The sequence below is a fragment of the Nilaparvata lugens genome, chromosome 2, assembly GCF_014356525.2.
Source record: "Nilaparvata lugens isolate BPH chromosome 2, ASM1435652v1, whole genome shotgun sequence".
NCBI classification, from domain to species: domain Eukaryota; kingdom Metazoa; phylum Arthropoda; class Insecta; order Hemiptera; family Delphacidae; genus Nilaparvata; species Nilaparvata lugens.
Window position 1 is genome coordinate 44,986,145 of NC_052505.1, and position 26,439 is coordinate 45,012,583.

A 26,439-nucleotide genomic window follows, 5' to 3' on the forward strand; every position below is an offset into this window, starting at 1 on the left:
TTTCATAACAATCATTCAAATTCAAACTAAATCCTATCATATATGAAGTCTTGTAAGTTCACTTACTTCATCATAATATATTATTAAGTAGTGTGTTGCGTAACGGCAGCATTAATTCTAAATAACGATGAAACTTCAACGTTGCAAGAGAAAAGCTACAATTTCAATCATGATTAATGATCGCCTGCTGAAGGCAATTATCCTGTTTTTGACACAAGACTTAGCAGCTTACCTTCATGCTCTTGCTACCACCTAATCACCGCGTCACCTCAATTCTACATGAAACTCAGGATGAATCTTTCCTCACCTGTAATCGAAATAGTGAATTCATTAGTGTACTGTACTACTGTACAAAACTAAGTATCTCAGAAATTGTGAGTGAAAAATTGTTAGTATCTCTGTAAATTAAAACATTGTTGCAGGTAGTGCAATTCAAGTTGACATCACTCGCTATACTGCATTCATCAGAAAATACAAAATAAAAAATATGAATACACATTGTCTCAAAATTGGTCTCAATCCATCCCTACTCAATAGTTGCTTGTAAGAGTCTATTGCAAACTTTTCAGCAACACTTTCAAGCTTTCAAGTCAATTCCATGTTCTGATTTCATTTCAAGTCCTTTCCTGTCCTAGTCCTAGTCCTAATCCTAGTCCTGTCTAGTCCTAGTCCTGTTTTAGTCCTTTTTTGATCATGTATTAAATTTGTGTACTACCAGGGCACCCGTGCTTCGCTACGGGAATTAAAAGATACAATTATTTTTGTGAAACATTTATAATCTGAATTCTACCAAAATTGTTGTAATCATTTTTGAGATTAGGCCACAACTTGGCATGAAAATTATTGAGTCAAATCATTCGAATAATTGATTGTTGGAAATTCTCTGTAGAATAGTATAGTCTAATTGCAGCGTATTTTGTAGTATATTGGGTGGGGCTTAAGAGTCGACCTCGACTTTATTCGTTGGCAATTAATATTTCCCGTTGACAGTTATCAAATTAGAAGAGATCATGTTTTTTTGCTTGATGCAATTGAAAATTAAATTCCAAATTAAGTTGATTCAGAATTTCATGACTCTAGTACCCATGGATCTCCTGCTTATTTTGGAATTTTTGGCATAGCCAGTCGCTTACTTTTCGTTTCACTTATCCAAAAATGTAAAAGCAGCCAATACACTGATTCTTTCTTCCATGGAGAAACATACATTCATGCATAATATTTAGTTCATACGTGATACTTATTCATATATAAGAGTCCGTTCATAACAGTTAGTATAACATTCATTGTAACTGATTTCTCATGTCCTAAACTTTATCATCATAAATATTAAAGTGGGATCATTTCAATGTGAATTTGCATAAATCTGAATAGAGTTTATTCAATCACTTTGATTATTGAATACCAAATATGATTCCTTTCTTTGATCTTAGCATGAATCCAAAAGCTTAGGGATGAAAATTTGGATGTAAACTAACATGCAACTAAATTTAATTTCTATCTAAATTGACTACTTTAGTATTTACTTGTGATCTATCAATATCAATAAGTATGTCTTGTGTCATGTAATGACATCATAAAAGGAATTAGGAGTAGCTGATGGGATATTTATGTTTTTTTTCTATTTAGTTTTTAGCTGATTTTAAAACATGAAAATATCAGGCCCAGGAGCAAAAACCTGTTCAATTTCAATCAGGATTAAATTTCATGAGAATTAATCAGAGTAGGTTTTTTTTAATTGATTCTCGTGGTATTCAGTACGGATTATGAATTAACAGACAGTGCAACTGTCTCTCTCAAGGCTATAGCTGCGTACAAACATAGAGCAACGGAAGAACCAATACAACAGAAGCTGAATAAATAAGTCGCATTTCTATCAACTCACAATGAACATTACATTCAACTACCATAATGTTTGGAGAGATCGATTATAAATTCATTTTGCTATCATCCAGTCACTTCCTGAACCTATTCTTCCAGATGTGTTAAGTCCGGTTGCAGACTACCGACTATTGCATGTGGGATGTGGGAGCGATTATTTCCCTTCTGGGCTACCACAAACACAGCTCATACGGAATGGCAGTGGCACTTGTACTTCCACATGACGTTGCACGCTGCGGCAGCGGTTATTTTTCTTGCGATTATCGTACCACTGGTTTGAGCGCTATGCTTTCCCTAGTAGTCCAGGCAATGAATGCTCAAAAAAAAATGTTTGGAAATGTTTGGAAGACAATTTTTGACCCCACAGTTCTGTTGAGGGTAGTGAGGAGATAAGCATATCAAAAGTTCCCACCCCTAACCCCTGTGCTAAGGCGGTGGGGGTGGTTCAAAGGTGCCATTTTTTGGTTTCTCGCATAAAACACAAAATCTATGTATCATAGGGACTTGACTGTCATAATATAACAGATTAAAGCTTACATAATTTCCTACAATATTCATTTCATTTCTCAACTTTCTTTATATCTCCTCTAGTTTTCGATATATTCGCTCTTGAAAGTGTGACATTTTTGAAAAAGACACCAATTTTTTTCTAATTTTGCTTTTATAACTTTTTAAAAATCGATGGGAAAAATCGATGTTCATTATGAGCTTATAAAACATTGAATTCTCTTCAATTTGATGTATAATTTCACACTTTTACAAATATCCCTACACCTTTTGCAACAGCTTTAGTCTTGAGTGTGAAATGACCATTTTTGCAACAATAGACCACTTGACAAAGGAATTTGGAGGGAATGTTTTAAACAATATTTTTGCCTTTGCAGCTTTGTTGAGACTAGTTATGAGGAGAATATGTATAATATCAAGGAGAATATCAAAAGTCCCCATTCCCAACTCATGTGCTAAGGGGATGAGAGTGGTTTGAAAGTTGCATTTTTCAGCGTTTTACTTCCACGCTTATATCTTGAGAACAATGCGTTTAACCGGTAAAATTTTCATTGCTGGAACAATTAATCGTTTGACAATGACATTTGAAGCTTGTGACACAATTTTTGACATCGCAGCTTGATTTGGACTAGTTAGTAGGTGAACATAGCAAAAGAGCGCATCTCTTTCCCGACTGTTGAAGGTGTGGTACAGCTGAGTTAACACTTTTTGCAGCAATGAAAATTTCACCCCCTACATTGAAGCTGCTATAAGAATAAAATGAAAACTTGTAATAGAGAAAGTATACATCAAGTCAAAGAGAATTCAATGCTCTACAAACCTACGATAAGAATTAGTTCTTATGATGCATTGTTGGAGAGCTATAAGCCCTTAAAGAGCAAAACATTGGATAAAAACCTGTTATTTCAACAATTACACACCTTCAAGAGCGAATATCTCTGGAAAAATCACAAAATTTCATTGAACAAAAAGTGTAGAGAATTTATCAAGCTTCATTTTTGAATGTCGGTTAAATGTTAGTTATGTCGGTTAAACGCATTGTTCTCAAGATATGAGTGTGGAAGTAAAACGCTGAAAAATGCAACTTTTAAACCACCCTCATCCCCTTAGCACATGAGTTAGGAATGGGGACCTTTGATATGCTCTCCTCCTAACTAGTCTCAACAAAGCTGCAAAGTCAAAAATTCTGTTTAAAAGATTCCCTCCAAAATCCTTTGACAATCGGTGCATTGTTGCAAAAATAAAGATTTCACACTCAACACTAAAGCTGCTGCAAAAGGTGTAGGAAAATCCGTGAAAGTGTGAAATTATGAATTCAATGCTCTATAAGCTCATAATCAACATCGATTTTTAAAATGTTATAAGATAGAAATTAGAAAACGCTGTTTTTTTCAAAAATGTCACACTCTCAAGAGCGGATATCTCGAAAACTAGAGGAGATATAAAGATAGTTGTGGATGAATATTGTAGGAAATTATGTAAGCTTTAATTTGTTATGAGACATTCAAGTCCGTAGGATACATAGTTTTTTAGTTTTATGCGAGAAACCAAAAAATGGTACCTGTAAACCACCCTCACCCTCTTAGCAGATGGGGTAGGGGTGAGGACTTTTGATATGTTTACCTCCTTACCAGCCTTAACAGAGCTGTGGGGTCAAAAATTGTCTTCCCAAATTTTCCCTCCATAACCTTTTCTTGACTCGACTATAACTTCTGTTCCACAATCACAGTCGCTGTGACTTTGAAAACAGCTGTATGATGAAAACAGCTGATGAAAACAGCTGATAAAAACATCCGAGTATGACATCACCCGAGTACAAACATCTTAAAACTGTTGCACTAATGCGCGTTTTCTCGAATATAGTGTGAATGTCTCTCTGCGTTAGTCGTACTGTTCTGTGGTATGTCGGTCCCACATCCCACATGCGATAGTGGTTCGTCTGCAACCGGCCTTATTTGTAAATTTTCTCCAAGGTTTCTATAGACCAAAGCAATATGAAATTGGTAGGAATAAGCCAATTATTGGTAAAACAGTAATAAAATAGGGCGAATCAAGGTACCTAGAATAACTTACATGTATTCTAGGTACATTGGCGCGAATAAAGTAGTATGAGAATTGGTACCAGAATTTAAAAAGCTTTGAATATCGAAACTCTCCAGTTTGTATAAAAATAATTGATTTAAACGGTCTATTCTGTGATTAGTAGAAAAAATTATAATTTTGGAAGTATCACGTTTCTTCAAATAATTATTGTATTTAAGAGTTCATATGGAAGTATTTTGTTGGTTGTAAATTTAGGATAATGTTTCCATTGAGCATGTTACGTGCGGGAGATATTTAAGTGCAGTATACTATATGTTGCGTGTCAATTGTCCATATAGGAAAGTAGAAGAGGCTTGAAAGTAATACAATTTAACCGTCTCTAGATTAGATGAAATACATTAAATTAAGAAACAAGGTCAAACCGAACATTTGAGGAGAATAATACTTGTTTCGAAAACAATAACATTCTAATACATTACATGTATGAAACCAGCAGCTCGAAGAATGAGAACAGTTTTCAAATCAGATTGAAATACTAGTAAATAACTTGTACTACGATGTTTCCATTTCCAATACTGAATATTGTTGTTGAAGTAACGGTTACAGATGGAGAAACAGACACTGTATTAAAAATTTACCCTTACAAAATTGATTTTTTTCTCCAAAAAAACCTCCAATATAAGCCATGCATGTTCCTATATGTATCATATCAATCATCAGTCTATTCATTCATTCTTCATTGTTCCCATCTATATTTAAATTGACTTTTAATACATCACTAGAGCTTTTCTCTATCAAGTGAAAATTGTATAATGAATAAATAAGTTGTAGGGAATCAAGGCTAAATAGAATTTAATTCAACTTACATCAATCAATGGAACTTACATGAGTATTTCAGAAATATATTGTTTTGAAAACTTAGAATGCTAATTATCCATAGTGGACGAAATTCACAAGCTGAAAGACTACTGTTGCTTGAACGGCTTTCATAACCAAATTGACTCGCTTGGGTTATTTTAAAGACTCGAAAATCTCCAAGTTGATCCTCATTAAGTAGCAGTGATGTGGAGATACTGTCTAGAATATTATAGTGAACATCAAACAAGCCGTTTTGGAACAAAAAGGTGGAAAAACAAGAACAGGAGATCAGAAATTAAATGAGGAAGGAGGAAGAAGGAAGAAGGACCTATGTCCTGTGAAACCGGAATCGGAGGAGACCTCCTCTGTCTTTTGATGTCAACTCATATTCGAAATAAGAACTAATAACGTGATTCCAGAAGCTACGACTGAATAATGGAAGAGCGAGCACTTTGAATCAATTACCAGTGCTATGAATCTGGTTTCTCATCTTCATCTAAAAGGCTGGGAATTTCAGTTACAGGTGTTTCACTGTGTTGTCTTCAAAGTGGAAGCTGCTCTGGGCTACTTTGTGCCTATCTATATAAAAACTAAAATTACTTTCAAGTCAAAACATATTGTAATAAATAAAATATATGTTGGAAAGGGTTCTTTGGCCCGGTTGCACAAAGCCGGCTAAACTTTAATCGTGATTAATTTCACGAGAACCAATCAGAGAAGGCTTTTTCGATGAGAAGGTTCTCGTGAAATTAATCGCAATTAAAATTGACCTGCTTTTGTCCAACTGGCACTAAGTATAGTGAACTATTTATTATTTAATTAAGAATAAGTGCCGGTTGAACAAAAAAGCCTGTTAAATTTTATTTGTGATTACTTTCAGGAGAACCAATCAGAGAAGCCTTCTTAATGGAAAAGCCTTTCCTGATTGGTTCTCGTGAAATTAATCACGATTAGAATTTAGCCGGCTTTTGTGCAACCGGGCCAAAGAACCCTTTTCAACATAATATATTTTTATTTTTCACAATATGTTTTGACTTTAAATTATTTTTTTTATGTACTTAACAACACCTTGTTTGATGGTAAAAACGTACATATACTGAGTTACAGAGAATTTATGAACCGATGTATGGAAAAAATGATGTTATGCAGACATGATCCTAATAATATTTTAAATTTCCAGTGAAGCATTACTTTTAAAATTTGCAATAAAACTGTAATCGTTCTTGTTTGAAAACCCGTTTCAATTGATAATCACTTCCAAAGTATAATTTATCAAACCAATTCTTCATAGAGTAATTGAGATTAAAGTCCAATTATTTCGTTTCTCAGCAATAACAGAACATTCAAAATCACCCCAACGTTATTTTTCTCTTACATAACAGTAAAATATGATAACAAAAATAATAAACCGTTCAATAATTACAGTTAGCAGGTGACTGTGCAAATGCTGATTCAATTATAATCTATCTCAAAGTGACTTTTGAAAAAGAATGCAGCCTGTACTTTTAGTTGATTGTTTGAAAAAGTTGAAGGAGCAGAGCAGCTTAATAATACTTACAAGTGGTCTCAAAGAGGCTGCTATAGTGAGACTCACTTTGAACAGTCAGCATTGGTTGAACAGGGAGCATTGATGCTGTTTCCAAGGAATGCTGGCAGTTTAATATGAATCTCACTATGTAGCCGGTTTCGCATTATCTGTGTTTGAATCAATTTTACTTGGGTTCGGGTCCCGATGTAACGGTTCCTATTGGAAACCGAGCTGCTTCTCCTGCTAAAAAGAAAGAATAAGGGAAGAAAGAGACAAGGAGGAGGAAAAAGAGGAAGGACATACAGAAAGCTGCTTACAGTGGGCGATCGACAGATCAGGTTGGCTGACTGGATGTAGGTGAATTCTAGCCAATTCTATACCGCACTGCAAGAGTAAAATCAGCATCCAGTGCATTTATAATTTCCAGTCAATTAGTAACTGAAAATATAAGTTTGAAAATATCATTATAGTTATCATTGTTTTCATAATGAATTCACGAACCCTATTATTGAGCGAAATGAGATCTAAGATTCAAGTTGACGGATTTGCATTTCTCTTTATCCGCATTTACGGCGAAACGCAACAATAGATTTTCATGAAATTTGACAGGTATGTTCCTCTTTGAATTTCGCGTCGACGCATGTATAGGGTTTTTTTAAATTTCGCATTTTAAGGATAATACAAAATACAAAAGGAAAAGGAGTCTCCTCCTAACGCCAATATTACCGTAAAAATCAGACTAGAATTATTCATCATAAATCAGCTGTCGAGTGGATTATCAATTGCATCAATAGGGCATGCGATTGATATCACAATGTAACTTGGTAAAAAATCAGATGCTGTGTGGACTATTAATTGCATGCCTCATTGAAGGCAATTTAATGCACTATTAATAGAACTATTGATTGCATGCAATCTATATATATTTATATATATAAATATAATATAAATGGATCAGATGCTGGCTTTATGATTCAGAGGCCCGGGTTCAAATCCCGGCCCGGGCAAGATATTTATCTCGGGCCACTCCCGTGTTTCGGATGGACACGTTAAGCCGTCGGTCCCGGCTGCCTAAAAAGCAGTCGTTAGGTCATGTCAGAGGCCCTGAAATTGATCAGTTGCGACCTGAAAACTCTGACACCAGACCTGAGCCAGCCAGGTCACTCGATATTATTATTATTATAATATAAATGAATGTCTGTTTGTTCCCTATAGACTCGAAAACTACTTGACAGAACAGCATGAAACTTTGGTAATATGTTGTGTGAATATTGGAGATGGTTTCTGACCAGAAATTTTAATAGGGGGGCTAATGTAAGAGTTATTTTATATTTTTTTTATTTTAATCAGCTGATAGTTGCAGTGATAGTAGTTTTAATTTTTCTGCTCAAAATTTTCAAGTTTATTTCAATATTATTGAAACTTTCGGATTGTTTAGTGTTATTTCCGGCTCTTATCAACCCTTCAAAATTCATCAGTCATATCTCGAATACGTATTCTCTGAGTGTTAATCTTTGGTGAAAACAGAAATTTTAAACTTAACCTCACTTTGGGCTATTTATGTGCCAAAATCAAGGAATTGAAGAAGTTTTGGGCAATTGCCTGTTTCTCTTTCCAAATATCGTGTTTGTTACTGTTCTAATAAATAAATAAATAATAATAATTATATATTAATCCATTTTACAGACCTATGTTTTCGAAATTGTCGGCCGAGCGGCTAACATAGAACGGGAAGATCATGTTGTGATAATATAATTTAGCATTATATGAACTTACCAGCTGTAATAAACACGTCACTCTGTGATAAAATTGTTTACTGGTATTAAGACGGTAGTTTTAAGCACATAGGAAGTCCGTATTGAGATGTAAATAAAAATATTGATTGTCAGATAAATTTCTTGATTCACCAAATAAAGTCAAGTATGACTTGAGATACATTGACTTTTTGGCGGTACGAAGTTCGCCTGGTAAGCTAGTTAATAACTAAAGATAACATAAGTATTGTCTCTCGACCTTTCTCTGCTTTGAACTCGGGCTGAACTGTTGCCAGTATGTCTTGAAGGAGATTAGCTTTTGATCTTAGTTTTTTTGATACACCAACCCCAACAGCAATTAGCCGTTTTCACACCGATATCTCGCCGACACGACATACAGACAGGATTTACTCTGATGTACATACTGACATACTGTACATACTGTACATTTACACTGTCTGACATACAGACAGGATTTACTCTGACATACTGATATACTGTACATACTGACATACTGTACATGCTGTACATTTACTCTGTCTGATATACAGACAGGATTTACTCTGATGTCCATCAGGATTTACTCTGAGTGGGCTGTGGTTTATAACTGCGCGAGGTCTACTGTTCACAGAACTACTAGTTATTATTATGGATACGTTAAGTGACTATGGTTCGTCCTGAGCCGGCGATTCAACACAGAGAAGTCCAAAGTATTCACCACAGAAGATTATTCAAATATTTAGCAAGCAAGTAATGAAATTAGCATTTAGCACTAGCAACAGAGTAATACAAATAATTATTGAAAACATTATTTATTGATCTATTTTTGAACGATGAAAATATTCTCTAGTATCTATTTTTATTCAATTATTCATTTATTGTACAAAACTGTATTATTGTAATATTGGATTCTTGAATCATGATAACTCAATTGGATCTCAGTTAAAAATTATAACATCAGTAGGCCTATCCCTAATGAGATATGTAATTCTCATCTACGATAAAGTATTCTAGAATCTATAAATCATTATATTATTATAATACAAGCATTGCATCACAGTACACAAATCAAATAGATAATAATAGAATCAATAGTTACTAGTGTCGAAACAAATTCAAAGGACACGAATTTCTTAAGCTCTAAACTCTAAATAACTGTCACAAGAACCGGTGAATTCTTCAATCTTCAATTGAACCCATCATTCAGCTGGAAATAAACCATGCCGACCGGTTAAGCTACGGATGAGATTCCAAAAAATGACGTTTGCTGTAACTGTTATGTTCTGAAAGTAAGCAACGGTACTGAAATTGGACACGATTTTTCAAAAGCCTAGTTCATGATTATTGGAAGCTATTTTTTCAAAAAGTCTTCAGCTCTCGCTACTTAGAACAATCTTAATTTGAAGCGCTATGTGCCATTTTCAACTAACTCTGGAATTTTATTCCAATCCCAGCAAACCTCGCAAAATTTCAAAAAATATTATTGTCACATGTTATTTGACTCAAGGATTCATAAGTATTAAAATCTCAAGTAAGCAGTACGGTAACTAACATGATTCAGCCCATTAGAAATTACTATTGCATTATTATAATTATTGCGCGAATAATTTTCATGCAATCTGTACGCGAATAGGTGATCCGGATAAGTTTAAGAAAATGAGTGCTGCTAACAAAAACTCCTGGAAATGCGATGCCTGTGTTCAAAATAAAAACAAAATCGTCGGTTCCCGACGTCTAGATCCCGATAATGTAACCCTAAATAGCGACTCCACGATACTGATAGCAATTCGTGAACTAAGATCGGAATTAAAAAAGGACATAGCTACAGTTGCTTCAGATCTGGGTCTCAAATTCGATACTCTTTCAAAGTCGTTTGAGGAGGCGTCGCGGGGCTATGACGAACTAAAAGCGGAATGTGTGAATCTCAAAAGTGAAAACGAAAACTTGCAATGTGCCGTGAAGAAACTAGAACTGCAAGTGAGTGACCTGCAACAATGTAGCCGAAAAAGTAACGTTGAAATAGTGGGAATTCCTGAAACGAAGGGCGAGGACGTCTACGAGATGCTTTCCGTACTGGCGAGGTGTCTTCGGGTCGAGTACAATAAAGACGATATTTCAATCGCCCACAGACTTCCAAAATCTAGGAGGACTGGTCTCTCTTCAATTGTGGTCAAATTCATCTCAAGACGAAAAAGAGAATTGTGGATAGCCGCAGGTAAGGCGGCCAAGTTGAACGCATCGGATATCCATCAGACATTTCCTAGGGACCTCCAGGTATTTATAAACTCTCATTTGACACCAGAAAATAAATCCACGCTCTACCATGCTAAGGCGGCTGTGAAAAAAGGCGAGATTGCAGCAGCCTGGCTCTCAGGAACCAGCAAATAAAAGTGAAGGAGGGAGACAGAAAGATACGTGTGCAGAATGAAAATCATCTTCTAGAAATAGTGGAATCGAATCAAAACAGAAGTGGATAATATAACTACTTTGTCACTCCCTATACATACGAAATTAGATTTTTGGTTCAACTTTCGCTCAAACATGTAGGAAAATATGACTATTTATTCATTCTCTTAAATTCAAGCCAGAAGGTATTTTGTTGTTGTTTTGAGCAAACTTTTCCAAATAACTTATAAAAATTTATGAAGGATTGTGAAATTTATAAGAGATATTTTTATTTCTGCTTTTTTATTCGTTTTATTAATTATATTCTAATATAGAAACAGAAATTCTCAGTTTCTATTATTCTTTATTTTTCATTTCCATTTTTTTTTATTATTGGGATTTTAACACTGCATGGGCACTCTTTATAACACTGCATAAAGACTTATCTTAACTCCTGAGCGCGGACGAAAATTTTATATATTTTTTGCGCTCAGTAAAATTTGTCAAATCATTTTTAAATTATAAGTATTATTGTATACATTTATACATTCTCGATAAACTAAGCTCATGTTATATGATTAATTCTATTTCATTTTTTGTTTATTAACGATTTTTCTGATTATATTTTCTGTGATGTATACTATTTTCTTTGAAATTGTAATTGTTTTGATTGACAAAATAAATTTGAAAAAAATTTGAATTGAATAATATAGTTCAATGGACCACTTGTTCTCTTTAATTCAAGCCATAAGGTTTTGATGTTTTTTTTTAAGCAAACTTATTTCCAAATCAAAGGTGTAAAAATAATTTATTTTTTTCTCTTCGTTTGTTTTATTAATTTTGTTATTTAGTTCAATGGACCATCCACAGAGTATTATTAACATTATCATTCACAGAAGTATTATTAATATTATTGGAACCGAAATGTATTTTTTATAGTGAAACAGATTGTGAAGCATTTTTTAATACCATAAATAGGCTCTTGATATAATATGGGATACTAAGCTGCTCTATATTAATTTATATCTTGAAATCATGTTCTCTTTTTTATAAATTTCAGTAGTTGATTCTAGTTTCCTTATATCACCTTATGTTTTCAGACAAGAGATTTATCGACATCAACACTTAATTTGTCTGGCAGAAATGAATGTGTATTCTAAAAATGATACTTTTCCATATTGAACAATCCACAAACATATCACTACCTAATTAACACTTAGGATAGTCTAGCAGACATGGAGTTAAAATGATGTATGAATCAAGTTCTCGAAATCAATCTGATATGTCATTGGCAATTATGATGTGATTTAAAAATGTATATCTTTAGTCTACTACTGTATATTCGGATTGCTCTTCATGATATCTGTAAATATATTTTGGTATATTTTGTTCAGCCTATAAGCGATAAGTAAGTTAATGATTAGGTAGTGTTCCAAATCGTTGCCATGGCCTGTGTTCGAAAATAATAAACATTATCATTATAAAACCCATTGAAATGGACTGCTTAGTTTTTAACCATATTAAATATATTCACGTTCATCATTACATTATTTATCATCTATAAATGATATTTATAGAAATTTACTATTCTGCAATCATATAATCAGTATTGCATGGTTGTTGTTCAAACTACACGGGGAGCAACCTTGGTATTTATCTTTGTATGAGTGAATTATGTTTGAAAGTTCGATTGATATACAGATTATCTTGCTAGCTTACTATATTTTTATCCTGGCATAATAATATCGATGAAATTTTCTTAGGTTGACTCAAGCACAGACAGTTACATTAACATTGATTAGCTATATGCTTATAAGACATGCCACATAGTTATTGAATATTAGGCTACTTACATAAATTTAAATTATTGAATATTTAAAACTAAAAACTGATAAACTGAAAATAATGGATTGGTTCACTATTTATGGATTACTTATTCCTAAAAATGGATTCTGATATCTATTCCGTTTGGATGGCTCTTCATGAGATCTGTAAAATGTAACTATATTGTTTGTCCTGTGTCGAAAGCGACCAGATGGGGAGAGTGGATCCTGTTGTTCTGTCCTGTCATTTTTATTATAATGTGTCTCATAATACTAAAAAATTGTTTTTAAACATATAATAATAAGCATAATCACTATGAGTACAGTAGGAATATAATTTATCATATCTTATTCCTCTACAAGGTCGTTTTAAGCTGTCGTACTCATTGTTACATTCGTACTATCGGAGTCAGGCTGTTCCCATCTGATCTGCTGCGACTTATCGGATTAATGTGTAGATAACAAGTTAAATTGATAACTGCAATAACTGAGTCTTCTACTCGGTGCTCTTAGTCTATCACTATCACCCACCATTGAACTTTCATAATTTTGTAAACATCTATTTATCTTGGTCGTTTTCTGTGTTATTTCTTTATTTTCTACTAGCAAGAACCCGTGCTTCGCAAGGATCTATTTTAAAACTTGACAAAATGAAAACTTGATGTAATGAAATTTTGAAGAATTGAGAATAGGCCTATAACCATCCTTGGTTATTTAAGAATCCATAAGCAAAATTTCAAATTAATTAGTCCAGTAGTTCAGACTTGATGATGCGTCAATCATAATTTTCCTATCCCGTACGTGCATAAGCCAGCTCTTTACTTTATATAATTATTATAGATATAGTTAACGACTGCAAGAGATAGGACTGTGGAACAGAATAGTGGTGAAACTATGATAGCGCCAGAAGTGTTTCAAACACAATAGTAGGTACTACATGAACTTTTTGAAAGTGATTTGAAAAAATGTTAAAACAAAAAACTGAATCCTTATCATTCTACCTTCATTTAGAGAGGCTTTTGTTTGAGCCGAATGGAAATCTATTTATAAAAAAATGAATGTCTGTTTGTGTGTTTGTTTGTTCCCTGTAGACTTGAAAACTACTTGACATAACGGCATGAAACTTTGGGAATATGTTGTGGGATGGTTTCTGAACAGAAATTTTAATAGGGGGCTAATAATAATTATTTGTTAATCCATTTTACAGACATATGTTTTCGAAATTTTCGGCCGAGCGGCTACTGAAGAACGAAAAGATGATCATGATTCAAGATCATATTGTGATAATACATACCAGCTGTTGATAATGGTTCCTTAGAAGACCTATACAAATAATTATCACTCCCCTATCATTGAGAAACTGGAAAATGTTGAGCAAAATTATCACCTAATGAAAGAGAGTATATATATATTGTATAGTATCTATATATATAAAAGCGAAATGGCACTCACTCACTGACTGACTGACTGACTGACTGACTCACTCACTCACTCACTCACTCACTCGCAGAACTAAAAATCTACCGGACCAAAAACGTTCAAATTTGGTAGGTATGTTCAGTTGGCCCTTTAGAGGCGCACTAAGAAATCTTTTGGCCATATTTTAACTCTAAGGGTTGTTTTTAAGGGTTTAAAGTTCGTCTTTTAGCATGTATATTCTTCTTCTCCCAATCTCTTAATTATAATTGAAATTTCCATATCATATGTTACTATAGAACTATAATCTAGATAGAGTACCTCTTCGAAACAGTTGTTAACTGGCAAATGAATAATTTTGTCAGGTTGGCATTAAGTTGAGTTGACTTTGTTAGGTTGGCACCATGTTGAAGATTTAAATGCATTTATCGCGGAAAAATTGATTGGGCACTGCTACTTCAATCCTGGGAATATTATATTAGTAGCCGTCAGGCTCGCTTCGCTCGCCATATCCGTTTAGTCTGGACCCCCGACTGTATTGTCCTAACATATGATAAAAATTCTCAAATGAAAAATGCAGGCGAGCGAAGCGAGTGTTGTGTTCTAGTTGGTGACATTAACGCTAACATATTGCAGTCAGATAATAAAACTGAAAGATAACTAGACATGATGTTTGAAAATGGATTTATGAGCGGTATTGATAAATATACTAGGGTGCAGGGGAACAGTAAATCATGTATAGACCATGTTTTTATCATACACGACAACTATAATTGCCTGAAAACAGCGGTTGTAATGACGGATGTGACTGACCATTACAGTATTGCACTAGAAATTTCGAAACCAATAATAATCAATTCAGTAAAAAAATATCTTTACATGAATTTATAAGCAATTGTGATTGGAGGGCTGTCACTAATGAACAAGAATTAAATTCATCCTGTAACATTTTCTTCTCCATTTTAAAAAACTTTATAGAAAAATCTACAAAAATCAAGAAATTCAGCAATAGGGAGGTAAAACTGAAGCCCTGGATGACGGAAGGTTTAATACGATCAACTAGAAAACGGGACAATATAAGTAAACAGCTTAGGAACCAGCCCTTCAATCAACAACTTAAAAACTATTATATAAATTACAGAAATAAACTGAATTCATTGATACGGAGAACCAAGACCCACTACTACAAAACAAAAATTTTCGATTCTAAAAATAATCCAAAACTATTCTGGCAGACTGTGAATGAATTGTCTGGTAAAAGAAAAAACAAAGACCCCTTTCCACTGGACCAGTACACATAGGCAGAAAGACATACTATCCGGGGGATAAAAGAATGCATGTAGCTGAAGAATTCAATGAATATTTTTCCAATGTGGGAAGTAACTTAGCTGATAAAATAAACCCTATAGCCCCACCGGTAGTAAATGACTCAGATTACGCAGTAGACTCTAGATTGATCCTACACACTATCGACAAGGCAGAGTTGCTTACTTATGTGAATTCCCTGCGCGGCGGTTCGGCTCCTGGGTATGATTGTATTTCTGCTGATATCCTGAAATCCCACTTTCAAAGCCTATCTGATCCACTTCTGCATATCATCAACTTGAGCATCGCTTCGGGCGAGTTTCCTGACGCCCTCAAAATTGCAAAGGTGATTCCATTGTTCAAATCAGGAGACATAACTGAGAGTTCAAACTTACTTAGCGTATTTTCCAAAATTCTTGAACAAGTAATAAAAGACCAATTAACAACATACCTTGAAAGTAATAGATTACTAACTAATTCTCAATATGGTTTTAGAAAATCAAAAAATATTTCAGATGCCCTCTTTGCTATAACCAGAGATGTGAATTTTGCCTTGGGAAGTAATGAAAAATGTGCATTGATATTCTTGGATCTGGCCAAGGCATTCGATTCTGTGGATAGGAAAAAGTTGCTCAAGAAAATGGAACTGATTGGGATAGAGGGAGACTCATTTAATTGGTTTAAATCGTATTTCAGTAACCGTAAACAGTTTACTGTTATAAATGGAGGAAATAGCCAGCTGAAACAAGTGGAATATGGGGTAATTCAAGGAAGCACCCTAGGTCCATTATTATTCTTGATTTATGTAAATAATCTTGCAAGATTGAACTTAAATAGCAGGATCTATCTCTTTGCAGATGACGCTGCTGTTCTGGTTAGGGGGCCTGACTGGGAATCCGTACTGAATAGGGCAAAGAGTGACTTGGCGTCATTTAAAACATGGTTTGACCATAATTTATTGACACTCAATGTCAGTAAGACAAAGTTCATGCCGGTCTCCCTGAGAGATGCTAGCGACACCTCAGTTGAAGGGGTCAAACTGCATACATGTGGTAACATTAACAATACCTCTTGTAACTGTGAGTCAATTGTAAGGGTAGACTTATAAATATCTAGGTGTGATTATTGATAATAGATTCAACTGGTCTGCACACGTTGCTTATCAGAACAGCAGACTAAGAAAAATGATTTATGTTTTTAGGAAACTTGGAGAATATTTGAACAAGAACGAAATCCTAACAATTTATTACGCATTTGCTCAATCAATTATTGAAGGAGGGATCCTAGCTTATGGAGGAGGATTCAGATCTATTTTGAATCCTCTATTCATTACACAAAAACTGATTCTAAAGGCTGCACTTGGGAGGCGTTGGGACTACTCGACTGAGGCAGTTTTCGCGGAGATGGAGGAGCTTGATGTCAGGCAATTATACATTAGAACTTTGGCAACATACATATTCAAAAACTATTCTGACATATTTAATACTATCACTCATAATTATACAACAAGGAGAGTAATTCATAACAATATCCAAATGCCAAGGGTAAATAAAACCATCTTCACTACTAATTCATACTACATAGCCCATGTTTTGTTAAAAAACTTACCTATAGCTGCAACAGACTTCATTAACTATAAAACATCTGCATTCAAAATAGCAATTAAAAGGTGGATTCGGGGTATCGGTAGAGGCGAGAGTTGTGAAAGATTGATTACTTTAGAGTTTAGATTCTAGGGCTGGATTCAAATGAGCTAAAAAACTAATAAAATCATAAGTCTTTACACATTCTATCACCGGTCACTATTACTTTTTACAAATTTTAATCATTATACTGGCTATTTTTCTGAATCTCCTGATTCTCTCTTTTTGAGGTGTGTGTGTGTGTGTGTGTGTGTGTGTGTGTGTGTGTGTGTGTGTGTGTGTGTGTGTGTGTGTGTGTGGTGTGTGTGTGTGTGGTGTGTGTGTGTGGTGTGTGTCAACAAGCTTAACCGATCTGTGCAAGTACTGCGAAATATTTATATATGCCTATTCCTACCTTAGACTCATTCTCGCACACAGGCAGTAATGCCTCTGCGAGAGTAAATATTTCTTAATATATATTTGTATATCGCTGTCATTTCTGTGGTGCTTACATTGTCTTATTTTTATTGTAAAGTGTATTCTTATTTTATGATGTAGGCTACCACTGTGATTGCTTGTAAGACTTGTGAAATAAATAACTTTTTGAATTGAATTGAAATTGAAATTTCATATTATCATCAAGAAAATTTGCAAATAGCATTCAATACAATAAAACAATAATTGAGAAAACTTTCAAAATTATTTTTTTTGGAATTTTGATTTATTGAAAATATAGTACATGAGGGACAAATAATAACGAAGAATTAAGTTTTGTTGTTTCGCCATTTTATTGTCTTTTTTCTTTGGGGTTACTTTTAATATATGTAAAAATATAAATCTGAGTACCCTTTTAAATTATTTCGTCACTAAATGATTTAAGAGGGTACTCAGATTTATATTTTTATTTATAATAACGAAGAACAATGATATTGATTGATTCTTCATTGCCATACAGTAGTCGAACAATATCATAAATAGTATATGGAGTAACTTATATTGAATACGAAATATAAAATATTATTGAATTCACCTGGGTATTCCTGATTTTTCACTTCCATTCTTTTCACTTTCTCCATGATTATAGCGTTAAGAGCAAAGCATACTATTCGAAAGCCCTGCAGGGCAAGGAAAACTCAAGATATCAGGAAAGTGCACCGCTTGATGTCCTGCGATTTTACATCAACAAAAATGACCACAAAAGGTGTGAGCTCTTGTTATCAGAAGGGTACAGGTGGTGATCGTGCCAATCCACCGGCGGAAAAGCAGATGGAGCTGGTTTGGGGTGTGGAGTCTGGGGTCGGGCCTTCAAGCCGACTGTGATTAACAAAGTCCATGAACACTATTTGAAAATGGGTGGTCGCTCAATCACTGATTCAGTTGGCTTGTTTTATTGTGAAGTACATCTGCTTATCATTTGAATCATCCGCTTTCTCCATTTCCTATGCCTTCTTCCAATTCTTTTAGGTTTCTATTGGTACTCCACCGTCTTCTTCCTTCTCTCCCTTTTCATCATACTATTCTTTAATGTATTCTTCTCTTCCACTATAAACGAACCTTCCACTAAGTTATTTTCATTTTGATTTTTATCTTCCATTCATAGCTAACAATTCCAACTTTTCGTAATCCTCTCCCTCCTTTCCTTTTTGAATTCCTCCATTTTCTATTCTCATTTATTTTTCATTTCCTCCAATTTTTCTCTCTGCTTCACAACTTATATACTCATCCATTACCTCCTCCTTTCTCCTCATCCACCTTTCGGTTCATCCTCATAATTATCTTCCTTCCTGGATTATTTATTTTTTCAATGATACACAAAAATCAATTCATCAAAATTATTACGGAAAGACGAACAGGCACAGCCCAAAACTGTACCTTCCTCGAATTTCGATTCATATACTAGTCCAAAAAGTTAGGTTTCATTCACTTATAAATTTGAGTTCAAATTTCAGTGCAAACAGTAGATTTAAAACAGTAGATTTAGGATTACCTTCATGTTTCTCGATAGTTCAACTACTCGTCATACTTTTTCCTCTAAACTCTCCTAATTCTCTCATCTCTCTATTATTCTGTTCTCTCAATATTTATTCTTCTCTCAATTCAACTCTTTTCACTTTCCCTTCTCTCCTTATATTCTTTTTTCCTCCTCTCCTTCAAATATTATTTTTTTCTTATTCTCTCCGACGTTTCTCTTCTTCCATTCTCTACCTTCTTGATACCCCTTTCACCTCTCCTTTCTCCTTACTTTTTTGTTCTACATCTTTCGTGTGTTATAACTTCTCGTCCTTTCCTTCTCTCATCATTGTTCATTTTTGCAGCCCAGTATCAGCTGAGCGTGAATCGCCCCGAAGCCTCTGTTTAAGTTCACTTGTGAAGCAAGCGAGTCAGGACTTGAGAGAAACGACTGCTGGCTGTGGCTTGATCTCAGTGTGCGCCAGTTGTTTAGTTACGAGTAGAAACCGTTCGAGTATAAAATCACGACTTACGTCCACAACAATTTAGAATCAGCTCCGTTCTGAGCTCCTTTCTCTCAACTTCTTCTTTGCTTCTCCTTTCTCTTCATGCATTCATCCAACCCTTTCCCTTCCCCCACCCTCTAAGAGCTGCTCAGCCTTGTTCCTTTCTACTCATACTCTACCATAATGCATGCATGTTTCCAGAATGCTTCAGAAATTTGTAAAACTTCCGTTACAGAATCTCGTATTGAATTTCGTCAGGCTTATGAACTGTATTTTTAGAGTTTATTAACAGTCTTCACTGGTTATAGGCCTAATAGCAGTTGAAAATTTCGGAAGAGAGTCACAACTCTCGTTTTTCGAGTTTCATGTTCATTCAAGATCCAAGATGTTTAAATCGAGAAATGGTGATTTCTTTCATATATGGAACATGTTGACTAAAGCCGGGTTTTCGTTTGTGCGTAGATCTAAATGCCGTCGTCGACCACGACAGGGTGAGCATCTCACATTGGGTAGATTTCAATTTGTCTAAATAACCTAAAATATTATGTTCAATCATGTTTTAATGGGGAAGGTTGAGTTTATACTTTTTTATACTTTCAAATGGCAATTCGTTGATATTATTAGAAATGTTTTTATTCTTGAATAATAAACACAAATAATGAAAAGTTAATTGATCATCTGTTTTAGCACACTTGAAATTTGGACAATATTAATGTCAACAATGCTTGCCGTCGTCGACTGCGGAAATTTACCCACAAACGAAAATGCACCTATACGTTGAATTGAAAAATAATTCATAGTGACTTTACAAATTGAAAATTATTATAGAAAATATTGTGTTTTGTGAACCGTTTTCGAAGTAGGCATCCATAAGTGTGATTTATATCTATATATCTGTATGTCTATATCTCAGTAAAGGTCTATAAGCTTTTATCTTCCTTGTCATTCTGGCAAATATGGTCTGCTGGAGAGTAATGACATAAAGTGGCTGGAGAGATCGATTTTAGGCCTATGCTCTCTTGATCTAACAATACATCGGAGGAAAATTGATTATTCCTTTTGATTTTACAATCAGTAATTTGAAATATCTTTCGAAAATGGATGGAGTCATCATACTGCATGATCTACCTCAATAGTGTTCAATGGAATATTAATAAATAATGCTTGAAAAATATTTTATTTTATTTATAATTAATAAATATCAATAATATTAGTTCAATAAAAATAGGATAAATTCCGATAATGTGTTCATGGAATAAGCAAGACTTCAACCCAAATCACCTTGCTCATTCCAAGTAATTGAATCACATAAATCGAGAAAAAAATAATCTTGGGATATCAAGGCAGAGCGTGAATTGTAACAATGAATTAAATTTTAATGACCAGGTCACAGAAGAAATGCGACTGCCAGCTGCCTAAATTCTACTTTTCCCCCCACTGAGAAACACACAAAATGGATTCATTTGATTGAAGACTTTTATTGTGCACTAGATTAGGACAACAGAGAGTTCTTTGTGTGAGTGAGGCAACCTCACGTTTCAAAACAGTCCCATATCACGCAAACTAGAAGCTTTCGTTTCAAAAAACCTCGGTCTTTTCTGTTGGATTGTATTGAAATATAGCAGTAGACTTTCTTGAAATCAACGTCGAAGAAAAATACGGCAGGGTAGTCGGCTGCCAGGTCTAACGACTTGATTTGAAGCGATAGAGCGGTGAAATGTGAATAGCGTGACGATGTGGACAATGGAGGAGCCACGTCTCAGAGCGACCTCAACACTGTAAGCTGAGTATTATGTCCGACATTTATTTGTGGTACACGCCTTGCATATCTAGCAGGTGTGGTAGGCCACCAGTCTCTCGACAGTTGAGTCATTTGCCTCAGAGGGACGCTGCCACAGCTATTATCATCTAGTACATCTACCAAATAAATTCACTTGCACCACTAGATTCCTCCAAGTAGAGTTCTACTCTATCTAGTGGTACATCTTTCAAATAAATTGGCTAAGTTTTTTCATGAGACGTCATCTTATTTGGGTCAACCGTATCAAATTTGAGACTTGGAGAGTGGAATTTCTTATTCAAACAGAACGATACCTGACAACTGAATAACTGCAAAACCTGAATAACTAAATAGCTGCGATATAGTACGATACCTGCACTACTGAACTTTGAATGGATTTATGCTATCAAGTAAGTATTTGTCTATATGGGAGTATGGTTCAAAACATAGTGGACCGGCGAAGATAGTGTTTAGAATAGAAGGTAGCTGAGAGTGTTGAGAATAATGCATGTATCTAAATAAGTATGCGCTTCCTTCAACCTTCTTCCCCATCATCACACTCTATGTTATGAGACATTATTTGAATACATGCATTAATTTTCAACACCCTCAGATACATTTGCCACTCCACTAAGTTTAGAACTTAAATCAAGTAGCATTTAATGAGAACAGCTATCCATTTATTACTGAGCATTCCTTACAATAATATACTCTATCTCTATCAGTTCCTGGTGTGGAAAAAGCTCCATAGAAATATTTAGTATTGCCGTGGATAGAGTGAAAATCGCCATGTTGATCGCCCACGTTCGTAGCGGACAGGCACAATAAGAAGAAGAAGAAGAAGATCAGCTCTATTTACATTTGTGCAATTTTACTGGAAAGAGTACTCAGTCCGATTATGAAGTCAGCATGCAAAAATGTTAATGTCTCGAGACTTTCTAGTTTGACTTGGAATTGGGAAGCTACCGTTCCCACAACACATACCAATAATAGGCCTACCTACTACTGTAATTGATGTAGGCTCTCCAATATAGGCATTCATTACAAACCTACATGTTCTCCAGATTAATTAATTAATCATCCATGTCTGGTAATTAAGATCTTCATAGATTAATAGATTGCATTATCATACTCGATAATTTATGCGAAATAGATGAGGACGAGCACAATAATTAATTGCCTGACTACAGATCAACAATATTCATCAAAAGTACAACACCGCTTATCCAATTAATCTACATTTTTATTGGTCTTTTATTATTACGGTCAATCACGTTTTACTTCAAGAAAAGGCTGAAGCGCTATATGGATGAAGATCTAATCTATAATAGATAGATTCGGCATTATACACCAACTGCTTACAAACACGTAAGTACAGTGTACCGGTACACTCAAGTTCAAATCGAGCCTGTTGAAAAAAATACCGACCGTCAATTAAAAACATCACTACCTTAATTAATAATGTGCATCAATCTTCCACGTTCTCCACGAATAACATGGAATTGGATGTTTCTGGCTAAGGTATGTCGACTGTAAGCTATTGTTGGCGGCAGTATTTCTTTTTAAAAAAGCATATACGATTCTCACAGCTATTTCACAGAGAGGCTGTACGGTATGTGTTGTGTGGCTGCTATCGCTATTGTTTCAAAGCTTGGAATCAGAAAAGCCGTCTCTTCCCACGTGTGTGATATATATGCAAGCTTATACATAGATATATACAAAATAGTTGAAGCCGAACAATATGCTAATTGGAAGGGGGAGTTGGGGATTTTATTCAAGTGTAGGCTATAATGCGTAAACTTTTTATCGTTTCGTACACTAGCACTACTTCAATAAAGGCCTACTACAACTTCTCAGGTAGCAAGCAAAAATTCCAAGTACTCAGCTACCGTATTTGCGTAGTATCACAGAGTAGGGGTAACAGACAAAGAAACGAAAAACACACAATGACCAAATCAATATTGACTAATCAAACTACCAGTTTCCTGAATTCCTTGCAGTCTTTTCTAGTTAAATTAGAGAAGTTTATGTTGAAGAAGCTACAGAATCAGGGGCGCCCACAGGGCTTGAAAACTGACTGTGTCCTTGAAATTCTTCTTTATTATGGGGGGAATGCTCAAAATCAGATCTGGGAGGGGTCGCAAAAAAAGAGGTCAACAGTGTTTAGAATGACTAGTTACTGACTACATTTTTGGGGGGGTTTCCAATCCAAGGGGGGGGGTAGCAGCTCAATGTTTTTTTTCTAATTTGAGGGGAAGTGCGTCCATGTGATCAGGTGCTTCATAATGGTAAATTTCGAGAAATCAGAGATCGACATTTGAAAAACTTGTATTATATAGAAGATTATTCTTGAGAAGAATTTGTATTAGTCTGGTTAACTACTAGATTCAGAGAGTTCTCAATTATTATTACTTTGTATTATGAACTCAATTATGAGCCAAAACGAAAATACATTCAAAATCATACAAAATCTACCAGTTTAACCATGAATTATAACAAAAATAAAATTCGCATGCACTTTTATTCTAATTCATAATATTCCAATTCTTATTCATAATTTGGAATAAAGGTTATAGTTCACAAATTTCTCATATGTAGTTTGTAATTTTCATTTCTAATCAACGACCTATATTAGAATATTGTGATTTGATATCAAAGAGGTCCATTCATTCAATCAAATACCGAACCAAAAGTTTCATCAAACTCGAAGCCTGATCATCCATCCTGACAACAAATTATTCGACACTAGAAATGAGCGTTCTCTGAATTCAGCCCCGACAGCAATTAGAGAAATTGGAAGGCAAGACACAATAATTAAAGAGGAAAATGTCGACAATAAGAAAATGAGATTGTCTTTCTCGCAGTGCTAAACGGAAATTGCAGGCGATGTTGGAAGAACAATGGACAATCTTTGTTTTGTCGACAAATAAAATTCTAAAACAGAGCAGGCTCGCCCCTGGGCTCTGACTGATCCCCTAATTCCAAGTTGGAGATGGCTTTTGCCGTCGCATCTCCACCAATCGACGGAAACTTCTCATCAGCAAAGACAAGACAAGAACCTCGCTGCCGGCAGCCGGCCAGAGACATGTCGATTGTCGACTCTGATTCGAAAAACTCTCAAGCCCTTCCTTCTTCTTCACGCAACACGCTAGTATTTCTCAAATAATGACATCTCTAACAAAATCTTTGTCTCCAGATCAGCAAACAGAGATTGTACGTTATCAATAGGGATTTTGAGATCTTCTTTGATTGTTTGGTTCAATTATTCTAGTTCATTAGACCAACTTGATATAGTTTTAAGAGTTATTTTCAATCATAATAATGACTATTTTCTATTAGAACAGTAAAAATAGAAATATTTTTATCCTTATTGATGTTTTTGATCTCAAAACCTTATCAGCTAAAGAATTCAATTAATTTGTTGATTTTAAATTAACAAATAAATTTTCAACTTAAACTTAAAACCCTATTTAAAACTTAATTTCATTCTATAATCAGCTTGAAAAGCCATTATATGTCATGCGTTAAATAATTTATAAACGAAGTTGTAAATAAGATACTCTCAGAGCGATTAACATTAAACACGACATCAACTCAATAATCGTGATCTAAAGAAACCCAATCTAAAATAAAGAAATCCAATGTAACCTAAAGAAACTCAAACGGAATCTAAAGACAAGTAATCTAAAGAAGGAAAATTATTAACGACTCTTATGTAATCATAACTCATACTAATAACAGTAATCTTATTCAAGTTGAGTATGTTGAGCTGAACTAAAGCCCCATTGCTTAGGCCTACCCAATCGACTTCAATAGTATAGGAATGATCGCTTTGTGAAAGTCGTTTAACAATGAGAACTGATGATTCCTCCTCAAGGCCTTCTATTGCACATACACATATCATTCGAATTGACTCATAGATGTAAAGCTTCAAGTAAAATATATTACAATACGTTCAAACCTTATAATAATCACGATTGTATCACTTTAAAGAGAGCTTATATCACCTGCCACGATTTGTATCATTTCTAAAAGAGCTATGATTTTCAAATTTGCTTTCATTCTCTGATCTATTATCCTTCCTGAAATATCTTCAATGGAATCGCATCTGAAATCGTGACAAGAGCATGAGATGAGTCTGGACAACACGGGTGAAGGATATGATCTGTTTCTCAGTAGATTCTTTATTGATTCTTTATCACAAATGACAATGTATTGCCAGGTCTTGCAAGACCCATTGCATACTTTCACTACATTATAATGAAAACAAATGAACAATTAACATATTCAGAACAGAAAATAAATATGTAGATGAGTGGATAACTTTTAGAAACAAAGAGTAGAACCTATTTGTTATACAGAATAGAAATGAGAATACACCTGAAATTCTGTCAATACTAAGTAAATAAAATAACTCAAATTCTCTTAACACACACACACACACACACACACACACACACACACACACACACACACACACACACACACACACACACACACACAACACACACACACACCACACACACCACACACACACACACACACACACACACCACACACACACACACACACACACACACACACACACACACACACACACACACACACACACACACACAGACCAATACCGAAACACCACTTTTTTGGTCTCAGGGGACCTTGAAACGTATAGATTTAGAAATTGGGGTACCTATGGTAATAGGGCAAGGAAAGTAAAAGGAGCCTCCTTCATACGCCAATATTAGAGTAAAAATCAGATTATAGTATTATTCATCATAAATCAGCTGACAAGTGATTACAAGATCACAAGATGTGTGGAGAAGCCAGTCTATTGCTGTATTTCCATAAGGTCTATAGTTTCAATCAAGGTGCATTTCTGATCAGTCAGATGATCGGTGTGACGTCATTGGTGCTCTAAATATCTATTCTTCCTATCTTTTCAATGTTAAATTGAACAACTTTGTAAGTCTTTTTCTCAAAAAGTACATAACTTTAAAGTCCCATCGACATTCCCTACGATTTATACAATATTCATCTTAAATATTCATACTTGCAACAGGACAGCCCAAGTTCAAAGCAGAGAA

At 34.7% G+C, this 26,439-nt stretch overlaps 1 protein-coding gene across 2 annotated transcripts in view; it reads right to left on the reverse strand.

Moving 5' to 3' along the window:
- LOC111048457 (protein prickle) overlaps positions 1–26,439 on the reverse strand; it is a 357,446-nt gene that overhangs the window by 321,698 nt on the left and 9,309 nt on the right. The window contains exon 2 of one of the 2 annotated variants that reach the window (XM_022334450.2): positions 233–307. The exons of the other annotated variant lie outside the window; for it this stretch is intronic. The gene's annotated coding sequence lies outside the window, so the exon portion shown is untranslated. The remainder of the gene's footprint in view (positions 1–232; positions 308–26,439) is intronic. 2 annotated transcript variants of the gene reach the window in all.